We start from the raw sequence: 6,000 nt of genomic DNA on the forward strand, positions 1-6,000 counted from the left end.
GTTAGATAAAAACTGCAATCTGAATGTTTTGAGTTAGTTAGGAGATAAAGCACGGTTTCTCCTCTGGGTGATGTTCGTGTAACAAGCAAACGTGAATCCCCTAAAAAAGAAGCAAACTTTCAACTTCTAGAAGCAGGTTTTGCAGACTGTTCACAAGTGCGTATTTGTCGTAAATCTGACAGGCCAGACTCCGTGAACTCAGCGGCTGGAATGATTTACAAATCCGGTCTAATCTCCAACGAGTGAAACTGTCAGCACGATCTGCAGTCCTCCAGAGAAAGAGAGTAGAAAAGCCGGTGTTTTCAGATCATTATCGGTGTTTACAAAAGACAAACTCACCCTTCCACGTCATTTGTCCACAACTGCCAACGTCTTTCAGTCTCCTCTCGAATACAAATGATCCCGGGTGTGTTTAAAATGGAATCTGTGTCTAAATAATCTCACATCACAATTACACAAGGACTTTGTGCAGCCCTGGTTCTTTAAAGCGTTCCCTCCGGGCCAAACTTTCTGTGGCTTTGCGTAACAATTTAAACTATGTATTATGCAAAGCGTAGCCCAAGGGAAGAGCTTTTCCTGTGACTGTCTATACTTTATTTACTATTGAAACCAGGCATAACTGTCTTATTCAGGAGTAAATTGGGACTACACAGCAAAATCTCTACTTTCTCCACAAGTTGAGAAGAGCCAGAGCTTCTACAGAGACTATACAGAGCATCCTGACCAGCTCCATCACTGTGTGGTTCTTCTTCAGAGGGACTATAGAGAGCATCCCGACCAGCTCCATCACTGTGTGGTTCTTCTACAGAGGGACTACAGAGAGCATCCCGACCAGCTCCATCACTGTGTGGTTCTTCTACAGAGGGACTACAGAGAGCATCCCGACCAGCTCCATCACTGTGTGGTTCTTCTACAGAGGGACTATAGAGAGCATCCCGACCAGCTCCATCACTGTGTGGTTCTTCTACAGAGGGACTATAGAGAGCATCCCGACCAGCTCCATCACTGTGTGGTTCTTCTACAGAGGGACTACAGAGAGCATCCCGACCAGCTCCATCACTGTGTGGTTCTTCTACAGAGGGACTATAGAGAGCATCCCGACCAGCTCCATCACTGTGTGGTTCTTCTACAGAGGGACTACAGAGAGCATCCTGACCAACTCCATCACTGAGTGGTTCTTCTACAGAGGGACTATAGAGAGCATCCCGACCAGCTCCATCACTGTGTGGTTCTTCTACAGAGGGACTATAGAGAGCATCCTGACCAGCTCCATCACTGTGAAGTTCTTCTACAGAGGGACTATAGAGAGCATCCTGACCAGCTCCATCACTGTGAAGTTCTTCTACAGAGGGACTACAGAGAGCATCCTGACCAGCTCCATCACTGTGTGGTTCTTCTACAGAGGGACTACAGAGAGCATCCTGACCAGCTCCATCACTGTGTGGTTCTTCTACAGAGGGACTATAGAGAGCATCCTGACCAGCTTCATCACTGTGAGGTTCTTCTACAGAGGGACTATAGAGAGCATCCTGACCAGCTCCATCACTGTGTGGTTCTTCTACAGAGGGACTATAGAGAGCATCCTGACCAGCTCCATCACTGTGTGGTTCTTCTACAGAGGGACTATAGATCTGGAGAGCCCCTCTCCCCTCACCCATCTCACCCGCCAAGGAGACCCTACGCACCCATCACACAGTCTCTTCAAGGTAAAGCCTTCAGGGAGGAGACTGTGTTATCTACGGGTCAGTTCCAGTCGACGGAAAAACAGTTTCATACACAAGGCCATCGGGAAACTGAAGTCCCTGACTTATTTGACATTAACTTTAAAAAAAAAGAAAAAAGATCAGGCTAATTTCCATCTTTTTGGGAGCTGACGCCGCGCTGCTGAGAACAAACAATAGAAAAGATTGAAAGGGTTTCCTACAAATCAGCACATCAGCTCACATTTCTGAGTTTGTTCTTCCTGATGAGAGAGTGCAGGATTACTGTTTACCTGGAGTAAATGATGCAGAAACAATATCCAGCCTTCTAAGCAACTACAAAACGTACCAGACAAGACTATATGCCTTGTTGTCCTTCTCTAATCACACCTTCATTTCATTCCAGTTGAGAGACTGAAAGATCAAGTCTCGGGCTGCACCTCCCTCTTCCATTACTCATACTGTCCGCCTGTCCTCGCTGCCAAGTGCTGATATTAATTACATAAGCAAGACGTGATTCCAACTAGTCGTAAACAAACACAGTGTTCCACATCGGGCTGAGATGTCAGATTTTAAAAAGTGGCGGGTTTTGGGCCATGCACTTAAATTCATAACATTAAATTTCCCCCTCCATGGAAAGAAGTCATCACTGTCACATCACGGCTGAGCTTGCATTTTGCTCATGGTGATCTTGTTCTTGCAGCAGCACTGGACTTCCTTCACCGCGTTTAAAGTCAGATAAGAGCAGCGTTTCCTTCCCTTTCTCCCTCTTCCTTTGTCATTCTGTCCACCCAAATATTACACTAGAGCAGTGGATCTAGAGTGGTTTGTCTTCGGGATCCACCGTTACCCAGGGGTCGAAAACTTAGGTCTGTTTTACAACCAAAAGGAAGTCTCAAACAAACAACAAAGCCTTTACATTCTTTAACTGATAGAATGATGATGAATAAATGAATTCGAAATGTGAAACTGCACTGATATAAACAGATCTGGATGGTCCTTCCCTGCAGATTGTCACTCATATAGGGCTGGGTATCGGTACTTTAACGATACTTGGTTTTCGATACCGATACTAAATCATCTGTCATATAGAACCATGAAACAGATTAAAAATGTTAATTTATTCCTTTTCCTTCCATTTCATTTATTTTGCATATGTATCATTTGTTTGGGGTGAAACAACCCAAGTAACTTCATTTAATTACAAAAGGGTGGAAAAAACACTTTACCAAAATTTCCCATATTTTTTCCAACATTTTCCTCAGAATTTCCCCCAATTTTTCTCCCTTTTTTTTACACGTGTTTTTTCTCAAATTTTCCCCAAAAAATAACCCCCCCCCCCCCCCCCCCCCCAAATTTCCACCAAATTTTCCACATGTTTTCCCCAAAACAAATCACTCTTTTCTCAATTTTTGTTTATGTTTTCCAAAGTTTTCTACGTATTTATTTTCTAATTTTTTTCTTAATTTGCCCCATTTTTTTCCTAATTTTTCCAATTTATTTGAGTAATTTTTTGCACATTTTTTCTTAGTAATATTTTCCCTATTTTTGCCCCATTTTCTTTCTTTAAAAAAAAAAAAAAAAACTATTTGTAATTTTCCCCCATTCTTCACACATTTCCTGACATTGGAGATTAACCCAATATTGCAAGAAAAAAATAAAAATCTTCCACGGATTATTGTTCGGTTTTCTGGTTCTAGATGACAAATATTTTAGTTGAGGTATCGGTATCGAAAACCAAGTGTCGTTAAAGTACTATTAAGAGTGAAATTGTCAAAACAACCCGATATAGTGTTCATTTTAACAGACTCGGTAGTATTTCCATGCAGTTTCAGACGGAAAATATTGATAGAAATGTTCCCTGGAAGAAGCTCACGAATCACTGCACTAAAGGACTCGCAGAAGCAAATCCATGCGGCGCTCAGTGAGAGACCACCTGATATCCTATAGGCAGGAGAGTGTTCCACAGACAGCTGTAGATGTCACGTCGCCTCCAGGAGAGAGAGAGAAATATCCACGTCTCCCTTTATAACCCACATATTACGCAACGAGGCACCACCAAGGAGACCAAGAGGCAGAAAATGTTTCCAATACACGTTTCTGAAGTGATTCCTCTGCAAACACTGGAACGAAAAACACCAACATGACTACATTTGCAAGCACTGGCATTCTGCAAAGTGGCTTTTATTGTAGTTTCTTTTTATTTTGAACTGTTCAAAGCCGTTCCAGCACGGACTTGTGTTGTAAATGAGCCTTTGGTGAAGCACAGTGATACCAGATTGTAAGTTGTTATTCTATTTTTGTGTATCTGTCTTTAATACAGGGTAAACCTCTTTACCCCCACCTACACAAGCAAAAGGTATTATCCATCTATCCAGGCATTACCCAAATCTAAAAGCTTACTGAAAAAAAGTGCCAGAACAGCAACGAAAACAAGACGTAAATGAGGATGAAAAAGCAACAAAAAACATGATAAAAAAGCAGCAACAAAGATACAACAATGAAAACACAAAAACGTGACAAAAAAGTAACTAAAAAGTGACAACAAAGCGACAATACATGTCAATATATTGGGCCGATATTTGGGTTTTTTACAATATTGGCTATCAGCCGATCAAGCGCAAAAAAAGGGCGATATTTCCAAGACCACAAATGATAGAGACTTCCAGTTTTTTGCATTGAAAGAGCAAAGTCACAACTTTAAAACGAGTCCTCCCACAACTCCCTCGGCCTCCCTCGGTGAGAAACATCGCCATGAAAATTGGTTAGCTTCAAGTTTATTAAACACAAGTTTTGGTCATTTTGAAGTGCAGAATCTGCAGAATTCTGTCGCTGAGTTAGTTTTAATCTCCAACATTGTATTTTTGATCGACGCGCAAAATGCTGCGGCTAGTAACAACATGCTAATGCTAACGACAACTAACCAAAGCTGGGACAGAAACTATGATTGGATCACCTAAAGCAGGGGAGTCCAAAGTGCGGCCACATTTTTGGTGGCCCTCGGCCTTCTTGCTGAATTGGTACATCATCAGAGATTATCCTTTTTATTTGAAACGGAATAAGTCTACACAATTCTAACCTAACAACTAACATTGGACTGTGAGGCAGAGCTGACTTGAAGGTTTTAAGCGTAAATAAAAGGTATGGGGCACAATTTAAAACTCTGCTTGTCAAACCCCGACCTAAAGTAATAAAATAAAATCTGCCATTGCTGGAGCAGCCAAGACTTTGTTTTTACTGGATTATAGACCAGACATTTGGAAAAATCTGCAAAAAATATCGTCCGAGCATATCGGCATCGGCCAATTAACGTCACAAAATATCGGCAACAACAAAGCAACAAGAAAGTTACAAAAACACACCAAAAAAAAACACAAGAACTCGACGAAAAAGGGACAACAAAGTGAAAACAACGCATGGAAACACAAGGGAAAATCTTATCAGTTATGTAGGTCTTAGCTTTCAAATGAGAGTGGGGTTAAGAGGTTAAACAATTAGCGGCAAGTCACTCTTATGCAATAATAATGTAATAGTAATGGAACAAGCTCAGAGTTCTATGCATTTTATAATTTCCAAACAAGTATCCGTTCTAGTACAAAGAGGATGAAAGATGGAAAGTGCTACAACTGTTAATAAGTATATATTTTAAGATTTATCAAATGCAGTAACTTGATATGAAAAACAATGTTTGTACTGCACGCAAAAGTAGCAGAACCAGTGAACATTTAGGTATTCACTGCATCAGTAATAGTAAAATAACACAGGGAGAAGATCAGACCATAAAGCTGAGATGTTGATTGTGCAGTGGACACTTGAGTTTACAGCAAAGCAAACATTCATGAGGAGCTAAATGTAATAAACAGGGTCAGTAAAACAATGCGTGTGGTCATAAACACGTAGAAGCTGCTCCAGTCCTTATAGGGACATCACTGGTGCATCACAGCCTGTGACTGTCTGTCTGCTGCAGGGGTTTGGTTCACATATGTACTGATCTATTGTATTTGAGCTTCTACGAAAACAAAATAACCGGGATTTATGTGAGACTTTTGATCAAACAACAAAAATATGATGTTTTATGTTTGTTTATTATAGTGTTGTCTGCACTTGAATGTAAAAATGGCATGGAAAACTACAACTGACTAAAAACACAAGATTATTTTGAATTATAATATTTTTATATGTTATGACAGAAGTAGGTAGCCCTGTCACGATAAAATCTGATGTTTGATTTATTGCGGCTGGAAAATATCACGATAAACGATATTATGTAATTCTAAAACTAAAAAATTAAAAAGCTTTG

This window comes from Gobius niger (genome assembly GCF_951799975.1).
Source record: "Gobius niger genome assembly, chromosome: 19".
In the NCBI taxonomy this organism is placed as follows: domain Eukaryota; kingdom Metazoa; phylum Chordata; class Actinopteri; order Gobiiformes; family Gobiidae; genus Gobius; species Gobius niger.